The sequence below is a fragment of the Podarcis erhardii genome, assembly GCF_964252035.2.
Source record: "Podarcis erhardii genome assembly, chromosome: 4".
In the NCBI taxonomy this organism is placed as follows: Eukaryota; Metazoa; Chordata; class Lepidosauria; order Squamata; family Lacertidae; genus Podarcis; species Podarcis erhardii.
Window position 1 is genome coordinate 86,786,146 of NC_138508.1, and position 10,233 is coordinate 86,796,378.

A 10,233-nucleotide genomic window follows, 5' to 3' on the forward strand; every position below is an offset into this window, starting at 1 on the left:
CAGCGAAGTGGCAGGAGAAACGGAGCCCCTTCCATTTCTCCTCCCGCTTGGCTGAAGGGGCGCTGCGCAGCTCTCCCTCTCTGCTGAAGCCAGGAGAATCTTGCTCTCCTGGCTTCAGCAAAAGGAACCTGAAGCCTGTGGAGTGCAGCAGGAACTTGTGCTGCGCTCTGAAGTCTTCAGGGGCCATCCCTGAAGCCTGGAGAGCGAGAGGGGTCGGTGTGCACCGACCCCTCTCGCTCTCCAGGCTTCAGCGAAAGCAACGCAAAGCCTCCAGAGCGTGCTCCCTCTGCGCTTTGGAGGCTTCGCGTTGCTGTCACTGAAGCCAAGGAGCCTGCATTTGCTCCATAGGATGCACACACATTTTCCCTTAATTTTTGGAGGGGAAACAGTGCGTCCTATAGAGCGAAAAATACGGTAACTCCAACTTCAAACTGTGATTTGCTGGACTGGCTGGTTTTGTGACAGTTGATGTGAGCAACTGGGGTGGGGTGGGGGAAAGCGCTGTAAAATCTGGATGGTAGGGGAACAAATTCACTGTACTCTGAGGCAGTAATGTGAACACACTACTAGAAGAGATCTGCTCCAAGTTCTTGTGTTAATTGCTCCAGTATCTCCCCAGCCCCCACTTCTAATTTTCCTTCAGCAGTAAATTTGCATTATTCCCTCAAAGCAAAGCTAATGAAATTATTTAAACCTGAATGAGTTTTGGGTTTTATGTGACACGCAATCAATTTATTACATTATTTCACTGGATTGTTCTATTGCTGGAAGCAGCGCGAGAAATTCCTCATAGATGACTTTTGGAGGTAACCCGTGTCTCTTTCCAAGCGCATCTCAATAATGCTGTGTTATGATCCTTGAATAATTAAATTAGTGGGGTTTCATTGGAAAGGGGATTTAGCATTCTCCACATCGTCTGCTGGGCTAATCCACATTACAGGAAAAGCAAAGAATCAGTCGTTTGGCACTTGTTTATATGAATAGTCAAGTCAGCTGAAGTGTGGTTATGACATTGAATTTGGATGGTCACTTACAGATTTCAAAAAAAGGGGGAAAGTATCACCGGAATTAGAGGACAAAAAAAGAACACTGATTTACATAAGTTTTGCATAAGTTACTTTAGACCAGTGTTTCCCAAACTTGCGTCGCCTGCTGTTTTTGGACTGCAATTCCCATCATCCCTGTCCATTGGTACTGCTACCTAGGGATAATGGGAGTTGTAGTCCAAAAACAGCTGGAGATCCAAGTTTGGAAAACGCTGCTTTAGACTTATAGATGCAAATTTAGAAGTAATTACTGTAAATACAGTAAATGTCTCACCATACCAGAGAATACTGTGCAACTTCAGCAGGAAAAATGAGATTGGATAATTTTAGGGACAAGTTATCTAGGAGATGGGAGTTGCCTTGCTTAATTTTAATCAGATGCTCTCTGTATATTCTGCGATATTCAGAACAAAGAGAAGAAGTTGTTATTACTATTGCCTCTGCAGTAATACCAGCATTACACCTGCTTTAGAATATGTTGATTGCTTAAGCAGTTGAAATCAGCAGTATTAGTAAATCCCAGATTGCTGGTGGGGAGAAGGTTGAGATTGAGGAGGAGGACTAGCTCCTTGTCTAAGGCCAGCTAGTGAGTTCACAGCAAAGGTAAGATTAAAAGCAAGGACTTTTGATTCACAGCTCAGCTACATAGTCAGTGGTACCTCGGGTTAAGTACTTAATTCGTTCCGGAGGTCCATTCTTAACCTGAAACTGTTCTTAACCTGAAGCACCACTTTAGCTAATGGGGCCTCCCGCTGCTGCCGCGCCGCCGGAGCACGATTTCTGTTCTCATCCTGAAGCAAAGTTCTTAACCCGAGGTACTGTTTCTGGGTTAGCGGAGTCTGTAACCTGAAGCATCTGTAACCTGAAGCGTATGTAACCTGAAGCGTATGTAACCTGAGCTACCACTGTATATTTGCATTTCGGACCACTTGCAAGGTATCTGAGAATCCTGGTAAGGAATTCTCATCCTCATCCACAGAACTACAGCTCCTGAGGAAATGGGAACAAGGATTAAACCAGCAGTATGGCACATATTTTAAGAAGTGTTTAGGGTATTCTTGAAGGGCATAAAATAAGCAGCGTCCTCTCTAATGGTCACGTCTGTCCTAGAAATATTAGAAAAGCAGAAACACGATGCTGTAATCCTAATTGCCCCCTTTCAACATCTCTTCAAACATTATTTCCCGACTTGGAATAACTTTAAGTGCCCAATAACAGGCTCTTAAACGTAGATTAGGTTTATGACATTCAGTGTAAATGTTTACATTTCTAGAAGAAGAGTCTGAGCTCAAGGCTGTCTGGAAACCATATCCTGAGGCCATGTAGGCCTGTCCTTAGCGCCAGATGCACAGATGCTGATCGTACTTTCTTTGTGATTATTCTGTGTGTGCTCAGAGGCACTGATTATTGTGTTAAGACATAATCCTTCGACTGAAAACAGGTTCTAGTGGTAAGTGATGCACCAAAGTTTGTTTTTTTAAAGACTGCAATAAAATGTGCAGCAATTTAGAAGAAGAATAAAAACAGCAAATAAAAGCATCAGGGACAAACTCTTCAGAATAATTGCACCTCAAATCTGTTCTGTCAGGAATTAAGCATTTCCTCTTAAATTTCTTGATTTTTCCACACAAGGAGATCATACTATAAAGTATAAGGTATGTTCTTCCTTGAACTGGCCAAACTAATGCTAGGATCTATAAATGTTGGTTCTTTCAATTTCCATTTTTTCCAGTCTTAAAATTCTGTTTTCTACATTCTGCAGTAATTTGTGATTCCCCCCCCCCCGAAAAACCCACAAACCCATAATGAAAACACTTCAGCATTTTAGTGCAAATTTCTCCTAATAAACATTTTTCGACGCAGTTTCCACTACATATTTTTGCATCCAGTTTCTCTGGATTAGGATATATTTGCATATGTTCATATATGTGTGTGTGTGTGTGTGTGCATGTGTGCACTTTTATGCAAACTTCCACCTAGCAGATGCATTTGTATATACATTGTTTGGTTGGAGGACTGTATTGCAAAATTCGCAAAAGTACAAATTTCTAAGGAGAGCTGTGTTTCGAGTTCTCGTTTCAGAGACTGTCACTCCGACAGGTTTGAGCTGAATTGATTTCCATCCCCAATGCCTGTTGCCAACATGGACCAAGCCTGAGACCAACGTGTTCATTCAGAACTAGACCAAAAGTGCCGAAAAGGAAAGGTATCGCTTGAATGTTGTTGCCGCTACAGCTTTATTCTCTCCACCCCCCCCTTTTAAGTAAACTATACACTGGTCTTTCATCAACCTGGTAATTCCAAGGCACCATCTGCCATCAAAGGAAACTCCAGTGTATATGTGGCAGTAGCAACTGTACCGATAGTTGGGCGGAAGGAAAAGCATCACTGAGGATGTCCTGATAACTTCTAAATGTTTGGACCCAGCCGCTAGGTGTGGCTCTTTCAATGTCCTGCTCATCTAAAGGCAGAGAGGATGTTTGGGCACAGAGCAAAAAGCAAAGGCTGTTTCCCTTAGGTAATAGGAAGAACACCGGGGGGTGTGCTGCAGTAATTATGAAATGATAGAAGAAGCGGGGTGGGTTCGTTTATTTATAATGTTATGAGAATTTTAAGGTCTTAGATACAGAATATATGTTCATAAATGCATACATATCTAAATATATGAACTACGTGTCTGAAATAGTATGGGAGAGCAATCCTGAAGCCATTTTGACTCTCCCAATGATCTATAATAATAATAATAATAATAATAATAATAATAATAATAATAATAATATTTATACCCCGCCCATCTGGCTGAGTCTCCCAAGCCACTCTGGGTGGCTCCCAATCAAGTGTTAAAAACAGTACAGCATTAAATATTAAAAACTTCCTTAAACAGAGCTGCCTTCAGATGTCTTTTAAAGATAGGATAGCTGCTTATTTTCTTCACATCTGAAGGGTGGGCGCCACTACCGAGAAGGCCCTCTTGTCTGGTTCCCTGTAACCTCGCAGTGAGGGAACCGCCAGAAGGCCCTCGGCGTTGGATCTCAGTGTCTGGGCTGAACGATGGGGGTGGAGACACTACTTCAGGTGTACAGGATATATTCAAATATTCCTCTGCAGTAAGGGAGGCAAATGGGGAAAGCCTTCCCATTGTATTTTTCCCTTGCAAATCCTGTCTTACCGGCGTATTTGTGTATGAATAGGGTGAACCTGTGACCTGGATTCAGGAACTAAAGTATTTACCATCACAAAAGAATGGCCAGGCTGCCCAGGTAATGCAACCAGTGACCATTATCAGGTATCCTGACAGACAGGATTTCTGCTGTAGACCACCTCTTTCTGTGATGTATATATGTTTTAGGGGTGGTGGTCTTGGGCTACGGGGTGGGCAATTTCAAAAGTCTATATAAGGGCTTGCGCACCATTGTTCAGGGTTCTCCTCTCCTGCGTGTGGTGAATGGGGACCCTGTTGCAACTGTTCCTTTAATAAAAATCAGGCTTACTAGCCACTTTGCTTCTCAATATACTCTGGTTGGCCTCTGTTATTTTCTCCTACTGACGGGGAATCCAATTAAGGACGCTGTACTGCTCTGGAATACCCCATAAAGGAAAAGGAGCAGTTTCCCCCCTTATAACAATAATATCACAGTAAAACAAATCATAGAACTGTAGAGTTGGAAGGGACCACAAGGCAAGGATCATCTAGTACAACCCTTTCAAAGAAGGTATCTTAAACCCAACATGGGACAAGAATCCACAACCCTGATGTATCCGATTTGCAGACTAATATATGGTAAATCTTTTCCTACATTGGGCATGTGATGTTGCCACATGCGTCTGTATCTGAAAACTTATCACTGTGTATTAGTCCACAAATGGTATGAATTGGTGCTTTTATGAAAAATATAAGGTTGTTAAACGAGTCTCTTGAAGTGTAGCCAGAGATGGCAAGTGATCATTTTAATGAAAAACTCTCCTCCAATCATATACATTTGTCAGGGATCGTGAAGCCCATTCTTTAGTTATTTAATAAAAAAATAACAGCTGTAAACAGTGACTGTAAACAGATCTATAGTTCATCTTTTGAGATACTGAAGTAAGGGTAAGTTCAGCTAAATCAATGAAAGGTGAGGGCAGAAAGAACACTTTATCTAACGAAACAATGTACAAATATCTTTATTGATAATTCAGTTTGCTTACATTGTAGTAACCGTAACAGTTGATTTTTAAGTATCCATAAAAAGCAAAATACACAAATATTTTACATGTTCATAACACTATATTAAAACAAATAATATTAGCTGCAACAAGCAGCCTAATTTACCTCCCCTAATCCACCTGCTCTGGTATGAGCAGCGAAGGGAAGATAAAACTCTATGGAAAAGCGGTACAGATCTCTCCGTGAATGTATCCCGTTTTGCTGATAAAAAGGGGAAAACATTTCAATGGCAGTGAAGGGCAATCCTGAACCAAGAACCACATGGCATACTGCATACGTAAACCTCTTTTGCGTCCATCATTCATTGGAGAGCCGAAATATTGTTTCCTTGTACTTTTAATTAAGAGCCACAACCCAATGTACACCACACTATTTATATGACCAGCGTTTATTGTGTTACACATGTAGGCCATGATCCAGCACAGAGAAATTCACAGGATCTTCACAGTTTCCAGAGGTCTACTTGTGTTAATCCGTTGCAACAAAGCCAGCAAATGGTTCTGTGTCACCTTAAAGACTTAACCGATTTATTAAGGCATCAAGATTTTGTGGGCTAGAGTCCACTTCGTCAGATAAATGAAGGGTTGTTTCCATAAGCTGGCAGGTTTATACTGTACATGGGATCAAGCGGCAATGGAATGCATGAAACAATTCAGTTAAAGGATGCAAAGAGAGAGGAAGAGACCAAGTGGTTGGGGAAGAACTCTGTATCCAGTTGGGATGTCTAAATAGTGGAAATTTAAAAACAGTCGGACCTTTTCCTGTCTGTTTAATTATCTTATATTTGTATTGCTTCAGAAAATATTTGTATAGTAGAGGTAGTTCCTTATTTGGCTACATTTTTAAAAAGAGCTTATAGATAGATCTGTTAGGCTTGCCTTGCTCCTCTCTTCAACATCAGCCTTAAGGCTGCCTGCTGATCAGAAGGACAACAACATCCTGGTCAGATGTTAGCAGTTTGATCTGCAGAAATCAGCAGTTTGATATGCAGAAATTCACATGTGACGTTTTTGGCAGCATGGAAGTAACCATTATCACTTGCTACTGTCTGCAGCATAATCTGCTTTTAAAGGCACAGCATCAGGAATCAGTACAGTCATACATCGTGTTGCGTTAGGTTCATGTTGTGTCTTTTCAGCTTGCGAACGCGGCAAACCCAGAATTGTATACTTCCAGGTTTCACCGAACGCGCAGAAGTGCTGCTCTAGTTGTAGACTTTTTGGGGTGCGAACGGCACAGATCATGTCCACAACTAGAGGTACCACTGTATGTGTGTGTGTGTGCGTGTGTGCGTGCGCGCGCACACACACACACACACACACACACATGGTTGGCAACCCCAATCAGTGTACGGAAAACCAACATTTCTGGAAAGGTTACTATTCTCAAAAATACTGCATAAAATGAAATGTGAGGATAATATATTTAGAATACACAATTGTCTAAAGATTAGAGAGCATTTATGCTCTGCATCCATAATATATGACCAACGCATGTTCCACAGGTGACCAAATTCCTGCACGGAAGGCAATTTGTTAAAAACCCACACATGGATTTTGTTGCATGTCAGGATGTGCCCAAGGTGCTTTCCACAGAGGAATTTAGGATCGAGTGTAACAGCTCTAAGACACATTAAAATAAACTCATCAAGGGGAAAATACCCCCATACATCATACAATGAAGACTACATTTTAAATAGAATTACAAATATCATATATGTACAGTACTGAAATACTAGAAACAGTAGCAATAATACTGAGCAGATTCAAATAGAAAATTTATTCGGTTTCCCATTGACTTCAGAGGTTAAAAGTGCTAGTCGACTGTCAGTGGTAAACCACTGATCAGAACCATTGTTGGATTGACCATGCCAACATTAATACTTTTGCCTCTCTCAAACTAACTGCTAAAGAGCATGGCAAGATTAAGGTGAAAGCAGTGAGTGTGTGTGTATGCGCACAGAGTTTATGGCTAATACTAAAGCACATGAATACATTTCATATCTAGGACCTTCACCCATGCATTTTTCTTTTTCTGTGGTATTTTTCACCAGAAATAAAGAGTGTGTACAGCATATTCACTACGGTTGAATTATTCAATCTCTTAAGACCTAGGACACAAGACCTTTGATTTCTTACACATCTGCTTTCATCCTAATTGCCAAAGAATCATGGGAACTGTAGTGTTTGTTAAGGGTGCTGGGAGTTGTAGCTTTGCGAAGGGTAAACCAGTTCTTGGGACTCTTTGGCGGAAGCCATGAACTTTAAATGTACACAGCCTCAGAGGATGATAGAAAACAACCCACAATTGTTTCATTATAGTTCTGTTTAACGTTCCAATATAGTTTGTCATGAGCTCAAAGTGATGAGGGCAGTTTTATAAAAACCCTATCTATGGTGACACACCATAACACATTGGCAACATCGTGCACAATTCTTTTTGCAGCTTTCATTCATTTTAGTAGGTGCTTGTGCAGAGAAATTTCCTGGTGGAATGTCCTTTAGTCATCCATTCATATGCATATTTACTGCCTACCACCATCAATGAGGCTTATTCTCTACTACTTTTCCCCCCAACAGTTTAGGAACTGCTGCCTAAATGATGTTCCCCAACAGAGAGGGGCACATTTAGTGCCTGAGAAACAACATCCCATGTTCTGAACTCACCTGTGGGGGGAAAGATTATATATTCTAGGAATTTGCCATCCTTTTTAACCTTGCCTCAAATCTGCTATCTGGGGTGAATGTCTCTCTCTACCTCCTAGTAGGGCCAGCCAGGGATGCTTTAACAACAGTGGATCTCGCCACAGGGCCAAGGATCTGACTAGCCTTGAAGCTGCCAACTTTTATGGGCCTGTGGTCATGTTTGGAATTTGGGAAAAGTGCCATGGGTGGGCACCAGTCACAAAATAGCTGCCACAGGGTGAAGGGCATAACAAAAAAATAAAAATAAAAAAATGGTTGCCACATCTAGAGAAGCAGAAAAGAGACAGAAATGCGGAAAAGGTGTAAACATGCCCCCAGTCAGTGCCTGCTCTTGCTCATAGAAAGATCATTGCCCCTCTCCTCTGTTTTGAATGGGTGGGTGTTCAATCTTTACATGTTTATGGGGGCTGGTGTAGGGCAGGCTAAGTCAGTGGAAGCAAGAACGGCATTGAGGATGTGGGTTTTTGAGGGGATATTTACTGAGATCCTTTGCAAACACCATGAAGGGTACTCACAGGCATCATGTTGGCGGTGCCTGCTTTTTTAGCTCAGATTATATATAACCCAGAACAATTTTATTAATTTCTATTATGGTTCTCCCAGTAGTGATGTATGGAAGTGAGAGCTGGACCACAAAGAAGGCTGATTGCCGAAGAATTGATGCTTTTGAATTATGGTGCTGGAGGAGACTCTTGAGAGTCCCATGGACTGCAAGAAGATCAAACGTATCCATTCTTAAGGAAATCAGCCCTGAGTGTTCACTGGAAGGACAGATCCTGAAGCTGAGGCCCCAATACTTTGGTCACCTCATGAGAAGAGAAGACTCCCTGGAAAAGACCCTGATGTTGGGAAAGATCGAGGGCACAAGGAGAAGGGGACGACAGAGGACAAGATGGTTGGACAGTGTTCTCGAAGCTACCAGCATGAGTCTGACCAAACTGTGGGAGGCAATGGAAGACAGGAGTGCCTGGCGTGCTCTGGTCCATGGGGTCACGAAGAGTCGGACACGACTAAACGACTAAACAACAACAACACAGTGGAACCTCTACTTACCACCATAATCCGTTCCGGTGGCCCGTCCTTTAGGTGAAACGGGTCACTGGTAGAATTGCCGTTGTGCGCATGCGCAGACGGCAGAAGCTGCTTTTGCGTGTGCGCCACGGTCGCAACTTGGATCGGGCCCAAGTAGAGGCGGTCGTAAGTAGAGGTTCATCCTTGTTGTAAGCTTTAAACCTATTTTAACTAGCAGTAATATCTTTCAATGCACAAAAAAAATCTGCTCCTGGCAATGCACAACATGTTTATTACAAACACATTTTCTCTCGCACGCGCCCCATTCGTACAGGCATTAATGGGACCTGCCCATGTTTTATTATTTACTACTCTAGGTTTGGTTATGTCTGAGATTTATAAAATGCTAACTGTGTGCTCTTTAGATAAACATAGGTAAAGATAGGGATCCAACATTTTCGACACTGATAGGTGCTAGACCTCTGAGAATATGTGGGTAGTTTCTTTTGCCATGGAAATAGTAAGAGCGAGCTCTCAAATGCAGGAAATCATTTGCAAGTTAAGTTATACTCTTCTCTATAACAGAGATGAGAAACACCTAAAACTGAGATGGTATAGAGTCAGGGCTGGGAGTAAAGGTAAAGGTACCACTGACCGTTAGGTCCAGTCGCGGACGACTTTGGGTTTGCGTGCTCATCTCGCTCTATAGGCCGAGGGAGCTGGCGTTTGTCCGCAGACAGCTTCCAGGTCATGTGGCCAGCATGACTAAGCCACTTCTGGCGAACCAGATTTGCTAATTTGCATAGCCTTATTTTTTTAAATTTATTCTGTAATGTTTACTACTTTGCACCATTTAGGCTGGCCAGTCCTGGGCGAGGGAGCAAAGTGGTAAGCAAGGCACTGAAACCTCATGCCAACCCTCCAAATCTTCAGAAGAAAGTTGACATTCTGAAGACAATGAATTCTGTGACTGCTACCATATTCTGTACCTTTTCCATGTGCAATTGCAGAACACAGAACATACTTAACGTCCGCATGCTTGGGGCAGTTTATTCATATACCGGTATTTCTCAAACTTGGGTCTCCAGCTGTTTGTTGGACTACAACGCCCATCATCCATGACCATTGTTCCTGCTAGCTAGGAGTGATGAGAGTTGTAGTCCAACAACAGCTGGAGACCCAAGTTTGAGAAACATTGATACAGTCGTATCTTGGTTGTTGAACGGAATCCATCCCGGGAGTCCGTTCGACTTCCAAAAACGTT